At 37.3% G+C, this 27747-nt stretch overlaps 2 protein-coding genes across 5 annotated transcripts in view; one reads left to right on the top strand and one right to left on the bottom strand.

Moving 5' to 3' along the window:
* NT5DC1 (5'-nucleotidase domain containing 1) overlaps positions 1 to 27747 on the top strand; it is a 122861-nt gene that overhangs the window by 67950 nt on the left and 27164 nt on the right. The gene's annotated exons all lie outside the window — the stretch shown is intronic.
* Positions 23589 to 27747, bottom strand: part of TSPYL4 (TSPY like 4) — a 40673-nt gene continuing 36514 nt past the window's right edge. The window contains exon 2 of the transcript XR_009543934.1: positions 23589 to 23680. The gene's annotated coding sequence lies outside the window, so the exon portion shown is untranslated. The remainder of the gene's footprint in view (positions 23681 to 27747) is intronic.

Genomic DNA, 27747 nt, shown 5'->3' with positions numbered 1-27747 from the left:
ATCCCGGTCCGTGGAAAAATTGTCCTCTATGAAACCAGTCCCTGGTGCCAAAAAGGTTGGGGACTGCTGGTCTATACTATCTGTAAAGAAAATCTTCCTGTTGCTGAAAATATTCTACAAAACTGTCTAACTATTATGTAGTAATGTAGGTTAGATAAGTTTCTGCAATCAACATCAAAATTTGACATGTTTCTCCTAAGACCTATCTCTTAAAAGTGTGTATATCATCAATATGCAGTATCTGTACTCCCTAGACCTTAAGGCTGCCAGATTCTCATTGTTTATTAATGTCCTCACCAGCAAGGGAGAGTGAAGCATTATCAGAGATGAATTCAAATTAGTTTTGCTACTCTTGAGCTACATTGATTTTCCTTTTTTTTTGGACAGAATAAACATAATAGAAATTATCAACAAACATGAGAATCAGAATTTGGGCTTATGAAATACATCTGATTAATCTCCCTTTTGCCCATTACTCAGATGAAAATTGATAATCATTAATATCATGGTAAGAATTTATCACATGGACTTCCAATCCACTGAATTAGGTAGTTAGTGGTAGTGTATGTGATGTTTAAGAGATGGATGTGAGCTTGGACTTAAGTCTTTGACTTTGACAAGTTAACCCCTATAAATCTTCATTTGCAAATACTTAAAATTGGGATAAATTGTATTATTATTAGTGAGACGATGCATATGATGTCTTAAGCACAGTGCCTAACATGTAGTGAGCTCTCAATAAATATCAGCTAATACTATTATTGATGAAAGGGATGATTCCCTTTTTTGTATGTAATCAAATATTCTTATGAAATATACTTTTGCTTTGGAGATTTCTACTCATTTCCCCCTATCATTTGAATTTTTTCTTCCAGCTTTATTGAGATACAATTGACATATAGCACTGTGTAAGTTTAAGGTGTACAGCATAATGATTTGACTTACAAACATCATGAAGTGACTATCACAGTGAGTTTAGTGAACATCCTTCATCTCCTATAGATACAAAATAAAAGAAAAAAATATTTTTCCTTGTGATGAGAACTCCTAGGATTTACTCTCTTAACAACTTTCATAGATAACATACAGCAGTGTTCATTATATTTATCACGTTGTGCATTATATTCTTAGTATATCCTTAGTACTTACTTATAACTGGAAGTTTGTTCCTTTTGACCTCCTTCCTCCAATTCCCCCTCCCCCCAACCCCCACCTCTGGTAACCACAAATCTGACCTCTTTTTCTATGAGTTTGTTTTTGAAGTATAATTGACCCGCAACACTGTGTAAGTTCCTGGTGCACAATGTAGTGATTTGGTATTTTTATACATTTCAAACTGATCACCACAAAAAAAAAAGTCTAGTTATAGCATGTCACCGTACAAAGATATTACATAGTTAATGACTATATTCCCTACACTGTACATTTCATACCTGTAACTCATTTATACTGGAGATTTGTCCTTCACCTGCTTCTCTCATCCCCCCAAACCCCTGTATATTTTATATATAGATATATATATATGTGTGTGTGTATATACATATATATACATATATATGTATATATATATCACATCTTCTTTATTCATCTATTGATGGGCACTTAGGTTGCTTCCATATCTTGGCTATTGTAAATAATGCTGTAATGAACATAGGAGCGCATATATCTTTTCAAATTAGTGTTTTCATTTTCTTTGGTTAAATACCCAGTAGTGGAATTGCTGGATAATATGGTAGTTCTAGTTTTAATTTTTTGAGGAATCTCCATACCTTTTCCATAGTGGCTGCACCAGTTTACATTCCCACCAACAGTGCACAAGGGTTCCCTGTTTTCCACGTCCTTGCCAATGCATGTTATTTGTCATCTTTTTGATAATAGCCCTTCTGACAGGTGTGAGGTAGTATCTCATTGTGGGTTTGATTTGTATTTTCCTGGTGATTAGTGATGTTGAGCATCTTTTCCTGTGCCTGTTGGCTATCTGTATGTCTTCTTTGGAAAAATGTCTGTTTAGGTCCTCTGTCCATTTTTTAATCTGGTTGTTTGTTGGTTTTTGTTTTTTTTGATGTCGAGTTGTATGAGTTCTCTGTGTATTTTGGGTATTAACCCCTTATAAGATATATCATTTGCAAATATCTTCTCCCATTCAGTAGGCAGCCTTTTCATTTTGTTGGTACTTTCCTTCACTGTGCAAAAGCTTTTTAGTTTGACATAGTCCTGTTTGTTTGTTTGTGCTCTTGTTTCCCTTGCCTGAGGAGACATATCCAAAAAACTATTGCTAAGACTAACAGAGAGCATACTGCTTATGCTTTCTTCTAGAAGTTTTATTAAGTCTTTAATCCATTTTGAGTTTATATGGATTTATTCTAAGGATGCAAGTATGGTTCAGTGTCCGCAAATCAGTGAACATGGTATACCACATTAACAAAGCAAAGAATAAAAATCATATGATAATCTCAATAGATGCAGAAAAAGCTTTTGACAAAATTTAACATTTATTTATGAAAAAACTCTCAACAAATTGGGTATAGAAGGAACTTAACCTCAACATAATAAAGGGCATATGACAAGCCCACAGCTAACATCATACTCAATGGTGAAGAGCTGAAAGCATTTCCTCTAAGATTAGGAACAAGATAAGGATGCCCACTCTCACTACTTTTATTCAACATAGTACTGGAAGTCCTAGCCATAGTAGTCAGACAAGAAAAAAAAAAAGGAATCCAAATTGGAAAGGAAGAAGTAAAACCATCACTGTTTGCACATGACATGATACTATATATAGAAAATGCTAAATATGCCACCAAAAAACTACTAGAATGCATCAATTGATTTGGTAAAATTGCAGGATACATTATTGATATACAGAAATCTGTTGCATTTCTATATACTAACAATGAGCTATCAGAAAGAAACTAAGAAGACTATCCCATTTATAATTGAATCAAAAAGAATAAAATATCCAGGAATAAATCTAATGAAGGAGGTGAAAGACCTGTACTCAGAAAACTATAAGACACTGATGAAAGAAATTGAAGATGACACAAACAAGTGGAAAGTTAGTTCATGCTTATGAATTAAAAGAGTTAATATTGTTAAAATGACCATAGTAACCAAGACATTCTGCAGGTTCAGTACAATCCCTATTAAAATACCAATGGCATTTTTCACAGAATTAGGACAAATAATTCTAAAATTTGTATGGAAACACAAAAGACCCCAAACAACCAGAACAATCTTAAGGAAGAAGAACAAAACTGGAGGTATCATGCTCCCTGATTTCAAACTATACTACAGAGCTACAGTAATCAAAACCATGTGGTACTGACACAGAAACAGAAATGTAGATCAATGGAGCAGAATAGAGAGTCCAGAAATGAACTCACACTTACATGGTCAGTTAATCTACAACAAGGAAGACAAGAAGATATAATGGGGAAAAGACTGTCACTTCATAAACTGTGTTGGGAAAACCGGACAGCTACATACAAAAGAAAAACTGGACTACTTTCCCTCATCAGTTTGAAAAAAGAAAGTTGACATATTAGAGTTTAAGCATATACAGATGAAAGCCTGGACATTTCTTCTTGTTCAAATTGCATTCTGTGTTTCTGTTAATCTTTAAGTAGGTTCTTGTTTTAAGAAACTTTTTTCCTGAACTATTTTCTTTTGATGTAAAGTCAAAAATAAGATCTTAAATAACATTAAAGAATATTTATTTTGTTTATTATAAAAGGTAAACATGAAATTCAAAATTCTGGAATTGAATTTTCAGCTTTTGCCTTATACCTGTGTAGAGAGTCTAAAGCTTCAACTAACAGAAATCCACCTGGTCCAAATACTAATATTTTGTCTGTTTCTGAGGGCACGTTTCCTCTGTTGGAATCTTCCTGTTGTTAAGCTGAAACCTGCTTCTTTGTGCTCATATGACTGTAACATGAGCCTACTTCTCTATGCTCAGCTTCCCCTGGTTCCTCACATGGCATCTTCTCCATACCCCAGTTCTCCTCCTTGGTTGCCCTTGATCTTTCTGAATCAGTACCCAGAGTTGTTCCTAAGAAGCTATTTGTGTGAGATATACTTGGCTTGTTAGAGTATGATTGGGATCAATGTCCATTTTTATAACAATGCTATATTGCTGGAGTAGTAACTCCAGTGCCTTATAGATGCTCATTTATTACTTGAGAAAGCTAGTGCTTATGAATCTTTGGCCTTCCTTGACTATTCAGTTTATTATTGTAGCATCTCTTTATGTAATGTCCTTTTGGTTTATTTGTGTTTTTCTCTTAGTTCTGCCAGCTTTTCCATTGTTTATTTACAAAATTCCTGCCCCAAAAATCTAGTAATAAGTAAGGAGTAATAAGGAAAGTATTGTGTTGCTTTCCATAGGAGTGCTCTAACTGATAACAGAACTTCTATACCAAAAATCATGATGTTTTATTTCTAAATAAAAGGTAGAAAGAGCCCAGGTAGTAGGCAGCTGTGGTAGAAGCAAAAAACATTGAACTTTGAAAAGAAAAAAAAGAAAACTTGTTTTCAAATTTGGAACTTGCAGCTTACTTGCTGTCCAGTCTTAGCTAAATCTCTCTGTCTCTCTGATGTAAAGTTGCTGTGTTTGTGAAATAGAGAAGATATTGCCTCCTTCATGGGTTGAGAGCATAAAATAATATGTGCAAGCAGTGTTTTATAAACTGACAGTACCATATAAATGGAGCTTATTAATATACATAGAATATATCGCATCTTCATGTTAAAGGACGCATAAGCAAAAGGTTATCTTTAAGTATTTAAAAACAAAATAGTGTTTTCAAAAGTTTATTTTCATTTTAAGTCTGCTGTAATAAACTTTGAAATTTTCATCTTTATGTGTTGGACCCAAACATAATTTTGCTGTAAAAATTTGATGATTTGATGAACAATAGAAAAGTAAAGGCAATTAGAAACTCCAGATAAAAAGTGTACAATAAGGTCATTGTCCAATCACAATTCCACAAAAATGTGGCTTGATTTTGAGCACTTATTAAAACTAAGAAAAAGAAATCTATTTGACCTTTATTCTAGTAACATGTTCTTTTGAATGACAGTTCATAAACATGGATCTCTGGAAATAGAAATGTAATTCTAAAACATTACTTGTTTCTGCTATGAATAATATTTATAGATCACAATACAGTAAACACAGATTATTTACCTTTAATTTTTAGAAACAATTCATAAACAAAGCATAGAAAGGTTTCGTGGTAATTTGAAAAAAATAAGATGATGGTCAGAAGTTAGGATGTAGAAGGAGGTTGGAGAGTTGGTGGGAAGCAGAGTCACTAATAGCTTGTTTTACGTTGTGGGGAGTTAAAATTTGATGGAACAACAAATAAGAGCTTGAAGTGCAGTATTTAAAAAGTGACCAGTAAAAGAATAAAACTAAATATAACTATAAATATTGTAAAGAGGAAGGAGAAGGATAATGAAGGATAATGTGAGTTCAGTAAATCCTCATTTCTTAGTAAGAAGTCAGTGGATATTGTCTAAAGCTTATGAACTAAGAACTTAAGTATATTACTTAGAGTTGTGAATGTAAATTTTCAGAAGAGTTAAGAACAAATGGCTAAAGATGGTGACCTTTTGAGCACAGGACTGAAGAGGGGCATGTATAGGGCTAGAACCTTTTGTTTTTTTCTTTCTTCCAGTTTTATTGAGATATAATTGACATACAGCACTGTATAAGTTTTAAGGTGTTGTACAGCATAATTATTTGACTTATATCCATCATGAAACGATTATCACAGTATGGTGAATATAAATCATCTCATAGATATGAAATTAAATGGAAAAAGCTTTTTTCCTTGTGATGAGAACTCCTAGGGTTTACTCTCTTAACATCTTTCATATATAACAGAGCAGTGTTCATTAGATTTATCATACTGTATATTACATCCCTAGTACTTATTTATCTTATAACTGGATGTTTGTACCTTTTGACTGCCTTCATCCGATTCCCCATCCTCTATTCCCCACCTCTGTTAACTACTAATCTGATCGCTTTTCTGTGAGTTTGTTTGTTTGTCAGTTGGTTTTGAAGTATAATTGACCTATAACACTATGTTAGTTCCTGGTGCACAACATAGTGATTTGTTATTTTTATACATTTCAAAATGATCACTGTAGTAAGTCTAGTTATGATGTATCACCATACAAAGGTATTACATAGTTGTTGACTATATTCCCCGCACTGTACATTTCATACCTGTGAACATTTATTTTCCAACTGGAAGTTTGTACCTCTTAGTCTCCCTCACCTATTTCTTTCCTCTCCCCACCCCCCTTCCCTCTGGCAACCATCTGTTTGTTCTCTGTATCTGTAACCCTATTTCTGTTTTGTTATGTTTGTTCATTTGTTTTTTAGATTCCACATATAAGTGAAATTATACAGTATTTGTCTTTTGCTAGCTGACTTATTTCACTTAGCATAATACCTTTTAGGTCTAGGATTTCATTCTTTTTTATGGCTAATATTCCACTAGATAAATCGATAGACCAATCAATCGATAGGTATACCACACCTTTATCCACTTATCTATTTTGGGGCACATAGGTTGCTTCCATATCTTGGCTACAATGAATAAATAATGCTACAGTGAACATAGGGGTGCATATATCTCTTCTAATTAGTGTTTTTGACCATGTCCATGTTTGATTAAAGCATTTTTTAAAATATAGTGACAGCAAAAAGCCGTGCATGGCTGCTGTGGCATATCTCATTTTCACCCTCAAATCTAGAAGGTATACTGTAATTCTTCAAGCCTGAAGTCATCTTTCTTCCCTGTTATTCCTGCTCACCACTCCTTCTAAACTTTCTGTGTCCTGCTCTTATACCTGGGTAGCATGGAGTGTTTTTGCTTTGCAACCTAGAGTTAGCCTATGTCATACTATATGTTATATCATCAGTGGAAATTCTTAGCTATCTTGTTCACTGAAGTGCCAGGATAGTAAGTTTCTATAAAACAAAGCAGATTCAATGCACAGTGCAAGTATATGTTAGTAAATGAAACAGTATATCTGCTGCTTAGAAAATGGCTTGCCAGGACTTTATACCAAGATTTCACTATAAAAATCTTGCAGAAGAGGAGTATGTTGATTGTCCAAAATATTAGCAGTTTTATGGAAGCACTTTTTAAAATTTTCTAGTATATTTCTATTGTTTATCTTAAATTTTTATTAAATTCACATTTTTTTCTATTAAAGAAGTAGTGGTAGTGTACTAGATTGGCTTGAACATGGCCAGATTATGACCAAATCATTCCAGAAATATTAATTTTTAAGAATAGTTCACTATAGTGATGCCAAATATAATCCAAATATTCTGCCTTTAGATATGAGCACATTTGAAATTATTGCTTCGGTTTTCCCCTGCCACTTCCTCCAAATAATCAGGGGTTAGAGAGATGGGTGCCTGAACGATCTTCCAGATTTCTGCTTGAAGAAGGCACATCTTTAGCAAACAGTAGACTCTGTTGTTAATCAGCCAAATGTATTCATTGACTAAGATTGAAAGTGTAGGTAGATTTAGAGCAAGAGTAGCAAGTAATAGTGACTAAACAAATGTGATGTGCACAGAGCAGACTCTGACATCATGGATGAAGACCAAAGAGAGTTCTTTTCTAGCACTACCTTTCAGAGACTGCAAAGAGTCATTTTGAACCATAATTTGAGAAGGGGGAAGTTGAGATGGGGAGAGAGTCTCTACTGTATAACCTAACCATGTTTAATAACAAGCATTTTGGTCACTTATTCATTCATCCTTCCATCCATCCATCCAGTGTTTGTTTCAGCACCTACTGTAAGACTGTGGTTGGTAGTGTGGGGATGTTAAGGAGCTAAACCTGACATTTGTTTATCCCTGTGATCTCCTGGCCTCATGTCATCTCCCAGCGTCAGATTGTCTCACGAAAGGACAATTTCAACCTTTCCTTACGCATCATGTATTCCATAAGCATCTGACTTCCTTGATGGCTTAGGTAATAATTATGATCATGGTACTTATCTCATAGGCTAGTTATGAGTATTCAGTGAGATAATGTGTAAAGTACTTTGCACAGGGCCTGACACTTAGAAAACATTAAGTAAACATTTGGTCTGTTATTGTTGCTACCACTGACAGTTACTATGTACCAGACATTATGGTGCATTGAGTATTTTTACATATACATGTCTGCATTATCAGGATCTCCCCAAATAGGATCACCCCGAATTATACTGCCCCTGTAAGCTTTCTATATTTTTTCAAAAAGGGCAGTGGCAGTTGGTGGTCCCAGGGCACACCTAGCTTTGCTCAGAAAATGTCCATCGTTGACTTGTTAGTACCAAAAGTGAACAAGCTTTTCTAAAGCTTGCAGGAGAGGTCCTGGTAAACAAAAAGTGTTCTTTCTTCTGTCAGACTGCTGGGTGGTCACTGGGACTCAGTCACCTACTTCCTCTCCAAATTGAGGTCACTGAGCAGTGAGCAGCAGTTTCTGGGTAACCGCCATCTACTTAGTAAGCCTGACCAATTCACTGGCAGATTTTCCAAGCCACCTTATTGTTCTGCACAACTCATTCCTGAACTAGAAGACGGCAGATGCGTGGCCGGTAAATGATGGCATATATGGAGATAGGCCTTCCCTTTTCTGGCTGATGACATATAACTGTGCTCACCCTTGCGGAAATGATCGCTCTGTTCATGCCCTGCTTGATTCAGGCAGCTTACTTTAAAGAGCGCCCCTACTTGCTCTCTGGCCCACACATAAGAACCAGGTGAGTCTCTTCTATGTGATTGTGAGCCACACTCCTTAATCAAAATGGGGGGCTTTTTCTTCTAATAGACCAGCTCATGAGGTCACAGAATCCCCCAGAATCTTCCATGATTATCCATCATAGCCACCAAAGGGAAAAAAATTCAGCAAGAGTAGAAACAGCGTAAAATTGGATGAAGTTCTTCAGTGGTCTCTGGCTATAGGGTCTCTCTGTGTGAGCACTGCTGTCGTTTTGAAGTGGATAGTTCTTTGTTGTGGGCGCTCTTCTATGCGTTATAGGATGTTTGGCAACATCTCTTCACTAGATGCCAGTTACAGCACGCCCCCTACCCAACGAAATGTGTCCAGACATTGCCAAATGTCTGGGGGGGGTGGGGGGAGGGGAAATATCACCCCCAGTTGAGAACCACTGCTGTAATATAGTTAGAGACCTCTTTCCATAGAAGACAGAATCTCCAGTTGTTTCTTCTGGATAAATAGAGTCTGTCACATACCTCTGTTATATTTTCCCTCCTGGAAAGACTGTTCTAGAAATGCCTGTTTGCTTTTTCCTACAAGTTGTGAATCTGGTCTTTGAGGCTAGGTCCTCATCCAAAAACCACCCATAATGGAAAAGACACTGAACTGTCATCAGAAGACTGAATTTTATCCCACCACTGCCATTATTAGTCTTGATCTTGAGCAAATCCTTCAGCTACTCTGAACCTTAGTTTACCCATCTGTCAGACAGGCTGTGGATGTGAGAGAAGTGTGTGTATGAAAACACCTTTAAAAACTTTTAAAAAGGTGCCCAGATCATTCTCCAATAATCTGAACCAGAGCTCTTTGGAGAAATGTCTGACTCTAGGACTGGTGTAGGCAATATACAAGATGAGCCTGGAGCATCTCGTAGTGCCAGAAAGTAGGGAGGTGGTCCAAAGAAAAAAAAAAACATAATGACAGGGTATGTCAAAAGGACACAAGAATCAAATAATAGAGCTCCCAATGGCCAAAGCTGGAACTGTTTAAGAACAAAATAGTGTTGGATTATAACCCAAACATCCTAAGTATAAAATAAATATCAGTGAATCTATTGATATAAATAAATGATTGAACAAATAAATAAATGGGGAGAAGAGCCTACCTTCCTGTGCAGATGAACTCCAAATAATTTTGGCAGACGCTTCATCCTCAAGGAGATGGAGCATAACTCCCCACTCCTTAATCGAGGGCTGCATATAGTAACTTCCTTCCAAAGAGTACAGTGTGGAAAGGGGCAAAAGAGAGTAACTTTACAGTGACAAGCACTGCCTCAGCCAGGTAATCAGGGTCAACATCAACAGTGACAAGTCATGTTGATAGTATGTACCCTTGATATGATATGATAATGGCACCTGTACTCTGGGCTCTTTCTCCTAAAAATACATAACTCCAGTCTCACCAGAAAAATCTCAGTTGAGGTACATTCTACAAAATAGCTGACCGGTACTCCTCAAAACTGTCACGGTCATCAGAAACAAGGACAGTCTGAGAAACTGTCACGGCCAAGAGGAGACTAAGGAAACATGACCACTAAATGTAATATGGGATCCTGGATGGGGTCCTGGAACAGAAAAAAGACATTAAATAAAAACTAAGGAAATATAAAGTGTGGACTTTAGTTAGTAATGTATCAATATTGGTTCATTAATTGTGACAAATGTATCATAATGTTGTAAAGTGTTAATAATAGGGGAAACTGGGGCTTCCCTGGTGGCGCAGTGGTTGAGAGTCCGCCTGCCGATGCAGGGGACATGGGTTCATGCCCCGGTCCGGGAAGATCCCACATGCCGCGGAGCGGCTGGGCCCGTGAGCCATGGCCGCTGAGCCTGCGCATCCGGAGCCTGTGCTCCGCAACGGGAGAGGCCACAACAGTGAGAGGCCCGCGTGCCGCAAAAAAATAAATAAATAAATAAAATAATAGGGGAAACTGAGTGTAAAGGATGGGAATTCTCTGTACTGTCTTTGCAATTTTTTTGTAGATTTTAAATTATTCGGAAGTTTAAAGTTTATTTTTTATTTATTTTTTTTGCGGTACGCGGGCCTCTCACTGCTGTGGCCTCTCCCGTTGTGGAGCACAGGCTCCGGACGCGCAGGCTCAGCGGCCATGGCTCACGGGCCCAGCCGCTCCGCGGCATGTGGGATCTTCCCGGACCGGGGCACGAACCCGTGTCTCCTGCATCGGCAGGCGGACTCTCAACCACTGCGCCACCAGGGAAGCCCCTAAAGTTTATTTTTAAAAGTACAGCTAAATAGAGTTAAGGCACTATTATAAACAATGGTTATTTTATCCAGAAGGATATTATCAGGCTCTAGTATATGATTTTCTTAGTTTTAAAACTCTGTTCATGAAGTCTCTCACTGACATCATTCTCACAGTGTTATTTAATGTCCTCATCAGTCATACTTATGTATCACATAACAATCTTTAGTGTGTTGGCATAAATCCTGTGGCAGACCAGGTTCACTTTCTGTTGTGAGGAAATCCACATGTGCTGCCTTCTTCCCTCACCTTGTCAGAGATACAGCTGCCTTTACAGCTTATAGGTTCTTTCTTCTAACCAAGGTCTGGAAGTTTCCCTATTTGGTTTCTATTTTCTCAAGGGGGAATAGAAAGTAGGTCCATGGCAGCACCCCTTTACAGCTATGGGATGAAGCACAGACCTGCTCAACAGGTAATGTACCTGGATGTATGCAGAATAAGAATGGAAGATGGGGAGATCCTTCAGAATAGTAAAAACCTTGGAGAGACATTATATTACAAGATAAAAGAGTTTAATGTAGGTGCCTAGTTTCTCTGTGATACCTTTCCAGCTTTAGCCATGATACTTAACTGTGTAATTGGAAGTTACTCCACCATCTTTATTTCAGTGAACAGTATTGTTTATTCATTCTGGGCGTGTGGCACTGTGTAGAGGTATATATATGAACGTGGTTCATTATAAATACTGAATTCAGAATCATTCCATTATATAGAGAGCAGTGTTCTGTAATCTCTTAGTATTAAATAATTGATCCATCAGGTTTCCCTAATATGACCACTGACTTATGAAATCACCCCAGTAATCCTTTTTGGTTTCAAGTACCTCAGTGAGCTAAACATTTGCCGTAGTCAGGTTTACTGCTGATTAAAAAAATAGTGTTGTTTAACATAAAAATAACAATAAAACAACAAGTGTTTACCACTCTCCAGAGCACCCCCATCATTTAGGTTTGTTTGTCATCCATCCCACCCAGGAAGTAGGGAAGGCAACATATGGCTGCCATCTGACGGGCGAGGACAACGACACGCAGCTGAAATGCAGGTATAAAGCCTGAGCCACCTGAGTCTGGGCAGACTGTTACCCCTACAAGCCCACACTGCAGCCGTGGCATGGTTTCATGGTTATAATTATTATTTCTGCTTTTTAAAATGCTCTATTTCTGGACCAGATCACATTTGCTTGCTGTTTTGACCCAAATGCCACACCGTAGCTTTATGCAGCCACAGCTGATAAATTTTACGAATCATGGGCTGAAGTTAACCTGGAGGAGTGCTGACCAATAGAACTTTCCCATGATAAAATATTCTATATCTGTGCTGTCGAGTGTGGCAGCCGCTAGCCACATGTTGCTGTCAAGCACTTGAAATGTGGTGAGGGTGTTGCAGGAATTGACTTTTAAATTTTATTTAACTTTAAATAGTCACATGTGGCTAATGACCATATTAGACAACACAGGTCTAGACGGTATAGGAATCCTCCATTCTGATGCAGGCTCTTCTCATATGTTAACTCTCAGAGTTGCTTGTGCACATTTGGCCCATCTTTTAGAGAAAAATTATTTTTTGAGAAACTTTTTTTTCTTGTGCTTAGGATGTTTGGAATATATAACCATTGGCAGAACAAAGTTCCTACTAAATTTTGACCCATTTAGATTGAAAGTTATGAGATCTTAAATCAACCCTAAAAAAGTAAAAGTCACTGAGTTTTAGTTTACATATTCTTTTGGGGGAAGTGAGAGAGTGAGCCCATATGTCCTTGATTCTACCTTTAAGAGTCTGAACCTTTAGAAAATTATTATTGGCAAGAGGTTTATTTCTTTAATTCTAAAAACAAAGAACTATTTTCTTTTACAGATACAAATCTGTTATTTGAAGCCTGCAAAGTTCAGTGACGCATTAAATCAGGATTGAGTGATATTTACAGAGCCAGACAAAAATCCAGTGACATGATGTTTCCATTAAGCTAAGAATGGAATTCTGAGATTATAGTCTGGGAAAGGGGGAACTGTTGTCTATAAATTCAAAATGCACTGCAGATAAACATTAAAATATTAAAACAGTGACAGCTGTTTTCATTACTACTGTTGTTGAATTGAACAAGTAAATTCAGAAGCTCCGTAGAGAAAATTAGAAAGATTGACAGTTCTTGATTACCTGACAGTTCCTTGGCTGGAAGTTCTCAAAGAGTGAGGAAAGTACAGAGGTAACAGATATTATTAGGAGTAATATAAAATGCCCAAAAATGTGGGGTCCTGTCTTATTAGAAGTTCTTTTCCTTGTAACATGGCTTTTGACTTCTTAATACAACGCTTTTTTTTTTTTTTTTTTTTTTTTTTTGCGGTACGCGGGCCTCTCACTGTTGTGGCCTCTCCCGTTGCGGAGCACAGGCTCCAGACGCGCAGGCTCAGCGGCCATGGCTCACGGGCCCAGCCGCTCCACGGCGTGTGGGATCTTCCCGGACCGGGGCACGAACCCGTGTCCCCTGCATCGGCAGGCGGACTCTCAACCACTGCGCCATCAGGGAAGCCCTACAAGGCTTTTTAATTAAGTTTAATAGACAATTGTCTCCCACAGATTATGATATTAGAAAAACACTTCTTGTGCTGGGAGACAGGAAATAGTAAAGTTAATCTAAAATGTTATTTAATGAAAATTTAAACAAACTAATTTACCAAATGCTTGCTTTTCTATACTGAACTCTCTTACAATGTTGGGTTACATAGATTCTCATTTGATGTGACTCTTGAATTTCTGATTTAGGACTTATCTCTACTTAATTTTTATGGCCATGAAAATATTGTGTCAGTTCTTTGTAATTACTGTTGTTAAATACTGTTAAACATGAACATATTTTCAGCTAATAGAACCATTTCCAGTCCCCTAGAAGCCCTCATTCTCCCTTCCAGCCAGTATCCCTTGCCTGGAGGGATATCTAACACCATAGATTAATTTTGCCTAATTTTTAATTTTATATAAGTAGAATTAGGCTGTATGTATGTTCTTATATCTGGCTATTTTTTCCTTCAACATTATGTTTCTATAATTCATCCCTGTTGTTGACGGTAACAGTAATTTGTTCCTTTTCATTACTGTACAGTATACCATTATATGGCTTTATCACAATTTATTTATCTATTCTACATAATTGATAGACACTTGGGTAAATTTAAATTGGGGACTATCACAAACATGAACATCATGTACATGTGTTTTGTGTACCTGTTTACATGCTTCTGTTAGATCTATCCCTAGAAGTGGAATTGCTGCATTATTGGCTAAGTGTGTGTGTGTGTGTGTGTTCAGTTTTGGTAGATCTGCTAAACAATTTTCCAAAATACTTATACAGTGTAGGAGAGTTCCAGATACTTTATATTCTCAGTATCCTCACCAATACATGATACTGTCAGGATTTGGTGGGACCACTTAATATCTATAATGATAATCGTAATTTAACTTTTGGAAAAAGCCAGTAGGGAGCAGCTGGCTCAATAGTTTTATGCCACAGATACACCTAGATTCACACACACACACACACACACACACACACACACACACAGTGATCATCAAACGTACCCACTTGCAACTTTCTGTAGGCCCATCCAGAAAACACCTTGAAGACAGTGGCCTTTGGTCCTGCAGGGAAACAGTTGGATAAGAGAGAATGATGCACTGATGTGAGCCTACAGGCTTTTGGTGGAGTAAGATATACTTGAGTTAATAATACTCGAATTTGCCAAGTGCTCTCCAGGTGGGTTTGCTGAATTTTTATAATAAAGTATTTGAGGTAAATAGCCCTCAGTTCACCCAGTTGGAGTCAACAGACTTTTTTCTTCTTCAGTGAGTGCTTCATTCCCAACCTTGTATATTATAGAACTGCAAAAGGAATGAAAGATGGTGACTAATAAAGATCCTGTACTTTATTAGTGGACAGGGGCATGCAGGGTGTAATAACGTCATTGTGTGATGATAGGTAACTCAACCTGTCTAGGCCTCACTTTCATGTCTGCACAGTGAGGAGATGGGGTTTTGTGGTCCCCAGTGTTCTCTGCCCAGTGCTGTGAGAAACGTTAAATAATGGAGCAGTAGGCAATCCAGCCCTGCGTTTTTCCATGGAAGTGGCAAGAAGAGACACTTCCCTGCATCCCCCTCAGTAGAACTTTTGAAGTTTTTTCCAAATATGTTTTGAAGTTAAGTGCCATTTTGATAAGTGAAGCCTTGCATTTTGAACCCTTGCAGGGCAATTTCCTGATGCAATGTAGCCCATAGGGTGATTTCACAGTTGATTAACTGTGTATGTTTAAGCCAGGGTGACTCACAGAGAGTGTTTACCATGTGCCAAGCACTGTGCAAGTGCTTCACATATATTATTGTGTCTAATCCACACAATAATCTTATCGGGTGGGTTCTATTATCATCATTTCACAGATAAGCCAACAAAGTGTCTGAATGACTGAGACACTTGCCCAAGCAAATGGTACAACTGAGACTTGAATCAGGACTGTTTGATCCAGATTCAGGCCACCCAGGATCACCCAGGACTGCATCCTGTAATGTGCTTATGTATGTATATGTACTTCACACAGAACTGCTTTATTTATTTAAGCCACACCGTGGCATGTGGGATTTTAGGTCCCCGGCCAGGGATTGAACCCGTGCCCCCTGAATTGGAAGAGCAGAGTCTTAACCACTGGACCGCTGGACTGCCAGGGAAGTCCCCTTCTCTGTCCTTTGAAGGTTTTTCAGCATGAATGGAGTAGCCACTCTCTTCACATCAGTAGCAACGGCCATTACTTAATGAAGTCGTCTACAAATCACGAATTCCTTTCTCCCTTCCCTCCTCTGCTCTATAATGATTTAATTTGCTGGCATGAGACATTTAGATTAACTAACTCCTTTTGAAGTTTTAAATGGAGTTCTTATCTGGAGGGAAAAACATTTTCTTTGTCTTGGTTTTCAGATAAATGGAACTGTTATTGGGCATCTATAAGGTCTAGTGCAGTTTCCTTTTCATTCACATTTTTCTTCATTGAGTACACATAGCTCATTTTGGTGTTTATTGCTAACATTTGCTAAACACTGTGAGTAAAATGCAGATATCTGCCTCACTTAAATTGAATATTGAATGTTTCATTCTTGGTTATTGAGTAATTCCAAGCTTGCAGCTTCTCTGGATTTATGTTGCCAGCTCCTTTCCTTTAGAAAGAAATAGTCTGATCATTTGTGTCATGTGCTTAACAAATTTCTTCTTAGGGCAAAAGAAAGTCAGAATATAATTTTTCGTAATGAATAGTTTGATTATGACAGTGTTGTTTTATTCAGGTCTTTTGGGAACTTGTAGGATCCCTGCCTTAATAACTAGAACTGTTGTATGCATGTAGCGGGTTTGTTGTGCTTTATTCTGAAAAACTGAAGATATTCACTAAATATACACCAACAATGAGATATGCACTGCTGCTCCTAAGAACTTTAGCCTTGAGGTTCCATTTAATTAAAATTTATAAGTAGGCCTCATTTAGATTGAGCAGAAATCAAAGTTCACCTTTTTTTTAATTTTTTTTATTTTTTCAAAGTTCACCTTTGACTACAGAAGAGATGGTTTATTTCATTAAACCATGTAGTACCTTATAGTCACCGAGATTTCAAGCAAGTATGTTTAACATCCTTAAGAGAAAGTTTAATTACACTACCTTTTTTGAATGTGTTCTGTGCCCAGAATCTAATCGTTGTAATGCTAATCACTATAATGGTACAAAGAAATTTGATTTATAGAGCTTAAATAGAAGATAAAAATCTCTTATGCAATTAATAAACTATATAGAAAAATATATGAACAAGAGTTGGAGTATGTGAACTAGCATATAGTAGTTGGCATATTCAAAAGGAGAGAGAAAACTAGAAAAAATGGAAATTATGCTGACCCCTAAAAGCAGGGTGGAATTTAGAAAAGCAGAGAAGGAATCGGTTTTGAGGTAATGGCTTAAGATTGACAGTGGGATGGAGAAAGCAGAAAAATACCTTCCTTTCAAAATCTTTAATTTTATATGTATATTACTGAATTTTTAACATTATTTTTAAGATTTTTCATGTTAACCCGGCAGAGTTGTTTTTTGATTTTTGGTTTTAGAAGTCTTTCATATTTAAGTATTTTACAAATGCATGCGATTGTCATCTTAATATGACTGTATGTTTATCAGTTCAGAAAAATACCCAAGATATGTAAACTTATTGTATTAGCAAATTGGAAGGAGGCAGAGTGAAAGAGGTGAAAGGAATCAGGCCAAAGAAGAAAAAAGCGAAACTGAGAAGATTAAAAGCCCTGCTTAGCATAGAATATTCTCTGGAAGCCAGCCGAATGTAGCATCATTCAGCTGGGAACCCTTCCCACCCATTGCCCATTCCCACCGTTTTCTACCTGAGACCCGGCCCACTCCGTGCAGAGGTTGCAAGCTGTGTTAGGTACTGAGGCTGGGACAGCTGTACCACCCCCTCCCCCTGCCCCGGCTTTCTCCACTTTCTGCCTCATAATGGATTATTGTTGAATGAGGACTGGGTTCTCATAATGGATCTTTTTAGTTATTTATGTTTTCCGGGGAGCTGAATTGAGCATAGTGTGTACATGCCAAAATGCTGTCTTGGCATTCTGTTAAGCTATGGACTCCGGAAGAAAAACCAGGTTGGTAGAAACTCGGTGAAAGTTCTACTCCAGGTTTTTTGTTTTTTAAAGAATTGTTAAATAACTGAGCATTTGAGTCTTCAGTAGGAGGCAGATTTCCTTAAGACATTTATAGTAAATGAACCCTAATGTCTGGTGTTTGACTGCTTTGTTCCTATTGTTGTTTCTGATCTCTGTGCCTCGGAGCTAGAGAAGTCAACTGTAACTTTCTTTTAAAGGAGTGAGCAATGGCACCTCTCTGAGCCTGCTTTGCCCCAAACTATCCCGTTTTAGTTCTAATTTTTTCCAGCTTCTTTCTTCTGGAGGAGGTGGGAGGTTTCAAGTCAAGATAGTATGTGGGCCCACTTCCTCTGGTGAAAACAAAACCTTGCAAGGTGGTTTTGTGGCTGGCAAATACATTTAAAAACTATTTTGAGACGAAATTTACAGTGCATCTCTTTGAAGCTAACCCCTAAAATTTGTCCAAGGTTTTACCTGGAGGCATCTTTGATTTGCTATACCAAGGAAAACATTCCTGTTTCTTGTGCAGCTAATATGTAAGAGTGTGTTTAGGCAATAGTGCCTTTATTCATCTCAAGCTACAAGCTCTTTAGGTCCTTCTGATGATGTCATCATGTGCATTTTTTGGATCTTTCTACTTCCTCTGACCTTAAGAGAAAATATTACCAGCTGTTAGCTTTCAGCCTGGACTTGCAGTGTCTTGCTGTGATGTGGCCCCTGCTATTATTGCTGTATCAGCAAGCAAAGCAAATGAGCCTGGAAACATTTTATTCAGAGACTAAAAATAAAGTGTATCAGAGTCATAAAGGCAATGGCAAAAGCAGATTTAGATTTGTTTTAACAAGGTGGCAAAGTGACAAGAACCCTCTTCTGGCTCCGTAGAATAGACTGTTAGAAGACCCGGGCCGGAGAATAACTGAGGGGCAAGTATATCATGGCTGGGGACCCACTGTGATGAAAAAAATACATGAAAGTATTTATATTGTCTTTCAAAAAGCAGTTTTATCACAAATGATCTTCTAATATTCACTCTGCTGAGAGACTGCGTAACCTTTAAACAGAATCTCGCAAATGAACAATTTCGTTAATCTTGTTGGCACTTTCTAAAACTGAGTTATAACTGTTGCTTATTGTTACTGTCCTATAATTATGAAATACTATGTTTATATCAGGAATCAGCAAACTTTTCTCAAAGGACCAGAGATCATAAGGATTATAGGCTTTATGTAGATACTTATATAACCATTTTAAGATGTAAAAACCTTTCTTAGCTTGCGGGCTGTCGTTTGCCAACCTCTGGTTTTTATGATCACCTGGTAAAATCTTGTTTGGTAGCTCTCCCCTCACACTTACTTCTGCAATTATTAATCCTCTACTGTTTGCCTGACATCAAGAATGTAAATACAAACGTAAAGACGGTTCTTTTCCTAAAAGATCTCCGTCTCAGGAGAGAGAAAAATACGTAAACACACTTATTACAAGTGTTTATTATCGTGTAGTGTGATGAATGATGTCCAGAGGTGGTGTGACTGGGCAAGGCAGTTGGAGAGGGCTCACAAGACAAGCCGCAAACATTTCTAAGCAGCAAAGAGAGGACAGTGCATTCCAGGAAGGAAGATAATATTTACACCTTAATGTGAGACACTTATTCTGGGTTTTTTGCCTGTCTCAATATAAAAGCTCAGTTCCGAGATAATAGCATATATAACATGAGCTCAGTCACTACAAAAAACTTCTGTAGACATTCTGAGGAAAAGCACATTATTCAATAATTACAGAGCAAAATAGGGATAGCATTTAAGCATTTGACTTCTGCTTCTTCTGAATGCATTATTTTTCTTTAACAGACACTGATCACCAGATAAGTTCGATTTAAAACACAAAGATTTAGACATGTAAACAATGAGGTTACATATCTCGTGTAACTGCTAAGATCACATATGAGGTTATGTAAGGTTTAGTGGGGTAGGATTCTCGAGCACTCTATTCCATTCCCAAGTTTATTATTAACTTTATAGTTGTGTGCAAAATCTGTGGTCTCTACAAATTCATCTTTTTTTTTTTTTTTTTTTTTGCCGTATGCGGGCCTCTCACTGTTGTGGCCTCTCCCGCCGCGGAGCACAGGCTCCGGACGCGCAAGCTCAGTGGCCATGGCTCACGGGCCCAGCCGCTCCGCGGCATGTGGGATCTTCCCAGACCGGGGCACGAAGCCGTGTCCCCTGCATCAGCAGGCGGACTCTCAACCACTGCGCCACCAGGGAAGCCCCTACAAATTCATCTTTAATAGGACAGCATTGAAGTGGATGATTTCTAAAGCCCCTTCCAGTTCTAGATGCTGTGACTAGAAAAGTAGACAGAGTGCATATCGATAGATACTTTTTTCCTCTGCAGAAATCTAATTTGATTTGTCCAAATTTCAAACTCTCACTTATTCTAATTCCAATCAATCCCGAAGTCCCTGAACTATGATACTATTTAGTAATGCACCGTATGCCAAAAAAAGTAAGGATTTATGGTATCCTTGAAGTTGTTCTACAGTACTCAAATGCTATATCAGTAGAGAGGTGGTATTGCACAGGCTCTGAAAGCAGACGGGCTGCGTTCAAATCCTGTCTGTACTACATTCTCTCTCTGCGACTTTGGGCAAGTTCCTCAGCCTCTTTGTATCTCAGTTTCCTCAGCTGCAAAATGGGAATAATGCAGGACCCGCCTCGCAGGGTTGTTAGAAGGATTAAATACATTAATAGTTGTAAAGGTCTTATAGTTGCATTGGCAATTCTGTTATTGGCAAAAATAAGCACTCAAAGTATGTCAGTTATTACTATAAGTAAAGATAATTATTATAAATAATCCTTTCAAAAATACTAAGGCAAATTTATCAAAATGTTTTTAAATTACTGTTAATGCTTAGGAAATTGCTCAAATATGACACTGAACAAAATGCACAGGTAAAAATCTGTATGTGGTATACTTAAAATTCCCATATAGTTATATATGAATAGAAAACATACTGGCAAGAATCACACCAAAATATTAGTGTGTTGGGTAGCTAGTCTGAAAAGATAATAGTTCTTAATGAAGTGTGCCTCCCAGAATTTATACTCCTCTTTTCTTTTCCTTGAAAATGAAATGGCCCCATATAATCAGTAAAAGGCAGCAGAAGTGACTCTACAGACTTCTCAGACAAGGTCGTAAGAATCCTTGCAACTTTTGCCTTAGTGTCTTAGAACACTTGCTTTGGAGGGAAACCCACTGCCATTTAAGAAATCAAGCTACCTTGAAACCATCATGTCATGGGGAAGCCCAGGCTAGCAAAGTGGAGAGATGTTTTATCAGCCCTCACTGTTCCAGCCATCCCAGCCCCAGGTGCCAGACTGTGACATCTGACTGGCTCACCCCAAGGGAGAACCGCCCAGCTAAACTCAGTCAAACCTCAGAATTACGAGATACGATAATATACTGTTTTAACCCTCTCTGTGTGAGGTGGTTTGTTATCCAAAAATAGTAAACCCAATTCAGTGAATTTTCTATAGCAGGAATGTATCGTATTTGTTAAGAAAAGCAATAATTTAATCTCTTCAAATAATGTTATTTCAAAATACTTTCAGTGTTGAGTATTTATGTTTTATATATGTTTTTAAGTTTTGTATTTGGTAATTTTCAATTAACCTATAAATTAAATTGACAGGAGCAACTATTAATTAGCCATCCTAAATAAATGTTCATTTATCAGACTTAGGATGAGTATAAGTGTACAAAATCACAGAATAGTCTAGGAATTATATTTATTTGTGTAAAAATTCTATGTCACCTGTTCTAGAGAATCACCTTTGTCTAAAACATATCTATAAGATTATTTTTTGACAGTGACAAAGGGAGTGTATTGGAATGTGTTTTGGTTTTGTCTGTTTTGGTTTGGGGGTTTTCTTTTCTTTTTTTTTTGACCATGCCACGTGGCTTGTGGGATTTTAGTTCCTAACCAGGGATGGAACCCAGGCCCCCAGCAGTGGAAGCTTGGAGTCCTAACCACTGGACCTTCAGGGTGGAATGTGTTTTTTTTTTTTTTGCGCGCGGTACGCAGGCCTCTCACTGTTGTGGCCTCTCCCGCTGCGGAGCACAGGCCCCAGACGCACAGGCTTAGCAGCCATGGCTCACGGGCCCAGCCGCTCCGCGGCATGTGGGATCTTCCCGGACCGGGGCACGAACCCGTGTCCCATGCATCAGCAGGCAGACTCTCAACCACTGCGCCACCAGGGAAGCCCTGGAATGTGTTTTTAATTGGCCTATCCTAACCTGGAAAATAAAAATCTGTGGTTCTTAACTTGGGTGTCATGTGACCGCAGACCCGGGAATCTGATGGAAACTAGAGGGTATGCACCTGCTCTCCTCCCCAAGAAATGCACAAATACATTGATGAGCAAAATGTTGTAAACAGTGTTGGGTTTCCATTCACCCACTGAGACCCATGTATGTACTTTAGGTTAAGAATTCTGGTTTAGGGCATTACCATTCCTCAAACAATGTTACAGGGCGTTACACACATAGATGCTATAATTTCTATGTTACATCAAAGAGAAATTAACACTTTTCTATTTTATCGAGTCCATAATTTCAAATTTTATATTACAAAATTAAGACCTCTGCCAAAACAATTAACTGAGTTAAAATATCACTAATTTAAAAGTTTAGTATTTTTTTTTTATTGTCAACATGGGGTAACTGACCAGGTGGTGTTTTACCCAAAAAAAAAAAAAAGAAACCAAAACATATAGAGGGTCAATTGTATACTGATACGATACAGATTTGGGTGGAAAAGTCTGGTGAAAAACAGAGTAATGCCTCATTAAAATAACTGCTTCACTAAATGCTGTGTGTCCTAGCTGTAGATGTGACACAGACCTAATAGCTAAATAGGGCTTTCCTGTTTATATTTTACACTGTGAGACCGGATATTGAATAAATAATCCTTTGTGGCAATAATCTTTGTGTGTGTTCTGAAGTTGGTTTCTTCCAAGTTAGTCCTAGTTCTGCATACTTTGGCTTTATTAGTAAGAAAAGATATTTCTGGAGACACCGAGGACATTTTAACTAAGGTAATTAAGGAAAAAGTACACTCTTGTGATGAAATGTTATATTTAAAATGCATGTTTCTTTGAAGACCAATTTAGTTTTTGAAGAAATCTCAAGTTTTGAGTTGAGCTTAATGGGAGGTGAACATCTCAAAAGATTCCTTTCTTCTGCTGTAATCACTGTGTTTCAGCAGTTGGTTATTATTATCTCCGTTTCTGAGTAACTCACATTTGAAGTACGTGAGAGGTCGGAAGTACTGTGTAGAATTTACCTTCGATAACTTGTTAATTTGGGTTTTCTTTAAACTGTAACTGTTCAAAAGATCTATGTTGTCATAAGCTATACATAAATTTATGTTCTGTAAATGTATATGCAGTAGAAACCATGGAGTTATTCTTCAGAGGTGAACAACAACAATTTAAAGCCTATTTACTTTTATTTCAGGTGTTTCCGGAAGCATTTCCAAATGTTTTCTTAATTTATTTTGAATTGCCTAGAGATAATAATTGGAATTGTGACTCCATTCCAAAGCCTCTTGTTTCAGTTATCTATTGCTCCATAAGAAACCACCGCAAAACTTGGTAGCTTAAAGCCAGAATTTATTGTCACTTATATTCTGGGCTCTCTGAGTGCTTCTCACTTGGTGTCTCCCATGTGGTTGGAGTCAGGTGTCATTGGGGGCGCAGTCTCCTGAAGCCTTGACTGGGCTTGATATCTACAGGGGCTCACTCACGGGTCTTACAGTTGAAGCTGTCAGCTCAGCGCTCAGCTGGAGCTGGCAGTTGGAGCACCTGCACCTAATGAGTTCATCTGAATTGCTCCTCACAGCATGGTGGTCTCAGATTGGTTGCACTTTTTCGTGGGATCAGCTTCCTAGAGACAGGAAATTGAAGTTTCCAGGCCAGTTAAGGGTAACACATGGAAGTAACACAAGGTCACTTGCACCCCATTCTATTGGTCAAAGCAATAAAAGGGCCTGCCCAGATTCAAAGGAGTGAGGCAGTAGACTCTGACTCCAGACACATGTGCGATGGGAGATAGTGTTGTGACCATCTTGGGAGCTCCCCATACATTTTTCCTATACTGTAATATGTATAATAAATTGAACATATGTTCTATATACAAATCACATGCAGAAGACGGCGAAAATGTCCCTCCAATTACAACGAGCATTACTAAAAATTAACTCTGTTTCTAGACTTCCTCAAGAATCAGATAACCAATATAGTTAGTGGCAAACCTAGATTTCAAACTTAGTCCAGTTTAACTCCAAAACCTGGGCTTTTTCTGCTTTACCTACAAAATTACTGCTCTCAGGACTGATAAATTAAAATGAATGTAAAATAATACTATGAAAAACATTCCATTACATCTTCACCCTCACGTATATTCTTCGCTTATAAAGTAAAAATAATTTTTTAAAACTTAAAACCTTGTTGGTTTAGATCCATTTTAACATAAGACATAGGTTTGAGAATTTTCATCAGATAACATTAAACATGCTTAATCTGGTTTTGCATTTCTAGCCAGAATAGTGAGGATCAAGTTTTTCGGAGGGGGGGGGCGAAATGTTTTCAGAAAGCTATCTGGTTTTATAAGGGTGTTATATAGCAGTGTTTCTCAAAGTGTGGTCCTTGGACTAATCACCTAAACTGGGAAACTGTTAGAAATGCACATATTCAGGCCCCATCCCTAATCTACTTGAATCCGAAACTCTCAAGAGTATTTTAACAACGACTACTCTACAGAAATTCTGTTTTGGGGAGATTGCATACATGCGTACCTCAGAGATATTGTGGGTTCAGATCCAGACCACAACAATAAAGCAAATATCACAGTAAACCAAGTCACACGAATTTCTTGGTCTCCCAGTGCATACAAAAGTTATGTATTTACTTTACTGTGGTCTGTTAAGGAGGAGAAACACTGTGGAAATGGGTGTTCATTGTGACTAAAGAGTTATCTGCCTGTGACATCACCATGCGGTGTAGACTCAGGCAATCCTAAGATTATAAAATGGTCCATCTAAGCCATCTGTTTCACAGGTTTGCAAGTGTCTTGTTGGCCAGGTGTGAGTCTCTGGAGCCCCAGAGACCCACCAGAGATCTCTAGGGTGGGGCACAGTAATTGTTATTTGTTACAAGTGCTACACCAGATTCATATTGCTCTCAGTTTGGGAATCATGGATTCAGGCATTATAACTTACTTCCTCCCCCTAGTTCCTCTATCAGGTCTTGTGGGCCAAGTCAGTGTCCCTTAGCTGTCAGTGCTCTTGCATTTGAATGTTTAAATTTCATATGCTTTCCCTTCTTTCCAATCTCATCTCCAACACAAGTCTTCTCTTTATCAGGCAAGGTTCTTCATTCAGTGTTCATGCCCATGTGTGACATCGCACATCACCAGTAATTAATATGTATTGGTTGCCTCTTATGTATAAAGCTGTATGTTAGGCAGTCAGATACTGTAAAATTAAGAAATCCCTGCTCTCTGAGAGCCAGTGATATACAATGACGCATGCAAGATATACAGATAATAATAGCAAAAGTTCTAGTTCTTATAGCTTAGAGCCATAATTCTTAATCCTGACTGTACATTGAAATTACTTGGGGAGCTTTAAAAAAATATCAGTGGCATCACCCCAGCCCAGACCAATTAAATCAGAATCTTTGGGGTAGGTAACAGATACAGAGATGAAAGTCAAATACTATTAATGTAAAATTCTATAAATTATGTTTTTCAGTATATTTTATACTTCATTCCTCAATTCTTATTTGTTGTCCTTTTCCAAGCATTATATTTAGCACATAGATACTCACTTTACCCAATCTAGACATTCAAGATTTCTTAATTTACAAATATATTAGATAGAAACAAATCATACAGGAACCATAAACAAGAAATCTGTTTTAATATTAAATTTCAGTTTCATCTTTTGCCTTCTATAAATAAACAAATGAAATCTAGAACATATTTAATCTATTGTTTATTTCCTTCATCCTTCAAAAACTATTTCAGTATCTCTTGGCCAAAAAAATCATATAGTATATGTATATTTCAGAAAATTATATCATCTCTTACAGCAAGTACATTGAAACAGTTCATGGCTAAACATTTTAGCTATTCACTAGCATGCTCTTCTATAACCTATAAAGGTTGTAAATATTTCAGTCTCTCCTAAATTATGTTCTGCAGTGGAAATAACAACAGACCTTATTTGGAGGCTGATGGTGGAGGTGTTATTAGCATCCTGGCATCTCTAATCCCCCTGCACAACAGCTTTGAGAACTGTAACCACAAATCACACAAACAGTAGTGATACAGTAAGTGAGGAAAATGCTTACTAACGCCATGATGATAGAAATCGTGATGTGGCACGATTACCTGTTAGACTAAAAAAGGTATTTTTATTATTCAAGTTGTACTTTTTTTTTTTTTTTTACCACTAGAGGTCCCTCAATCCTTAATCACGTTTGATACGTGCAGGCCATTTTCAGTGCCCGTCAGACTGTCGCAACACTTGGCTGTTATTTCCATGACTCTATATTAACCCAGTTTTTAATATAAAAGGACAGAACTTTTATTTTTAGAACTAGCTTTTTAAAAATTATACTTTTAATCCCATCTGGATACAGAAAATACCAGTATCTAAGGAGAGAAGAGGGATGGAAAGGCCAGGAAAATGAGTTAATAAAATGGCAGTGAAATAGAATTCCTTTGAGGTTAAGTGAAAACACAGTCTGCTTTGTGAGTTGGGAACAAACAAGACCATTCCTTTCTTTCCACCTTAGGTCTCAATTCCTTGTCTTGTCTATTCAGTGTTACTCTATCAGTATAAAAATATATTTAACACGATTATTTTTATCAATAGGGGTAAAAAAAGAAGGTACTTTAGATAGCATGACTTCGATAGGACATGAATGATACAGTTTTTTGTCACAGTTAGGTAATATGTTACAAATCATATTATTACTTTGATTTTAAATAAACATAAATGTTCCTGTGTCTGTCCCTGAACTAATTTAAATATTCATTCATTGAATGATTGCTCCCTGCTGAACAAAAAGGCAGACTCCCTACCTTTAGGCAAATAATTTAATAGGCAGTTATTATTCCAATGTAGTATGTTTAACATAAATTCCTTTGGTTTAATAGCTTGATTTACTTCAACAAAATATGAGCGTGTATTAGAGACAGCAATACTAAATTATAAACTTCAAAATTGCTAAGAGAACAGATCTTGATGTCCCCACCACAAAAAAAGAAATGATAATTTTGTGACATAATAGAGGTGTTAGCTCATGCTATAGTAGTAATCATATTGCAATATGTATGTGTCAGATCAACACGTTGTACACCGTAGACTTACATAGTATATAAGTTTATATGTCAGTTATATCAATAAAAATAGAATTTAAAAAGATGAGTATAGTCATATTAATATACCTCCCATTTCTTTAATGATTTAAGGTTACATGGGAATGAAAATATTTTACCCAACAACAGTTAGTGATCTTTTATAGCAAGAGCGACCCATAACTTGCCATGGGGTATCTGTTTGTACAGGACTTGTCTTTTTTAGTTTGTTCGTTTCACTCTGGCTTGTGAACAAAAGGAGGACAACCCCATTATTTCCTCAGAGAGTAATTTTCTCCAACTAGGCTATTATGTTTGCACTCTTTTAGATTAGGCTTATTAAGGGAAACTAATACTAATCTAGGCAAGAATTTTTAAATATAGTATTTAAATGTATATGTTTTATTTTATTCATTTGGAAATGAAATAGTAGCTTTTTAACAGTAACATATTTTGATCACTAGATGGCACTAAGCGCATATAGCTAAGGAAAAAATAGCCTTTTCTCAGCAATTGTTTTTGAATACAGATGCTTAAGTATATAAATGTTCTCAGCATTACATACTACAAATCTTTTGTTATCCAGC

This window comes from Lagenorhynchus albirostris, chromosome 12 (assembly GCF_949774975.1).
Source record: "Lagenorhynchus albirostris chromosome 12, mLagAlb1.1, whole genome shotgun sequence".
NCBI lineage: Eukaryota > Metazoa > Chordata > Mammalia > Artiodactyla > Delphinidae > Lagenorhynchus > Lagenorhynchus albirostris.
This window is presented reverse-complemented; position numbering and strand designations above follow the sequence as displayed.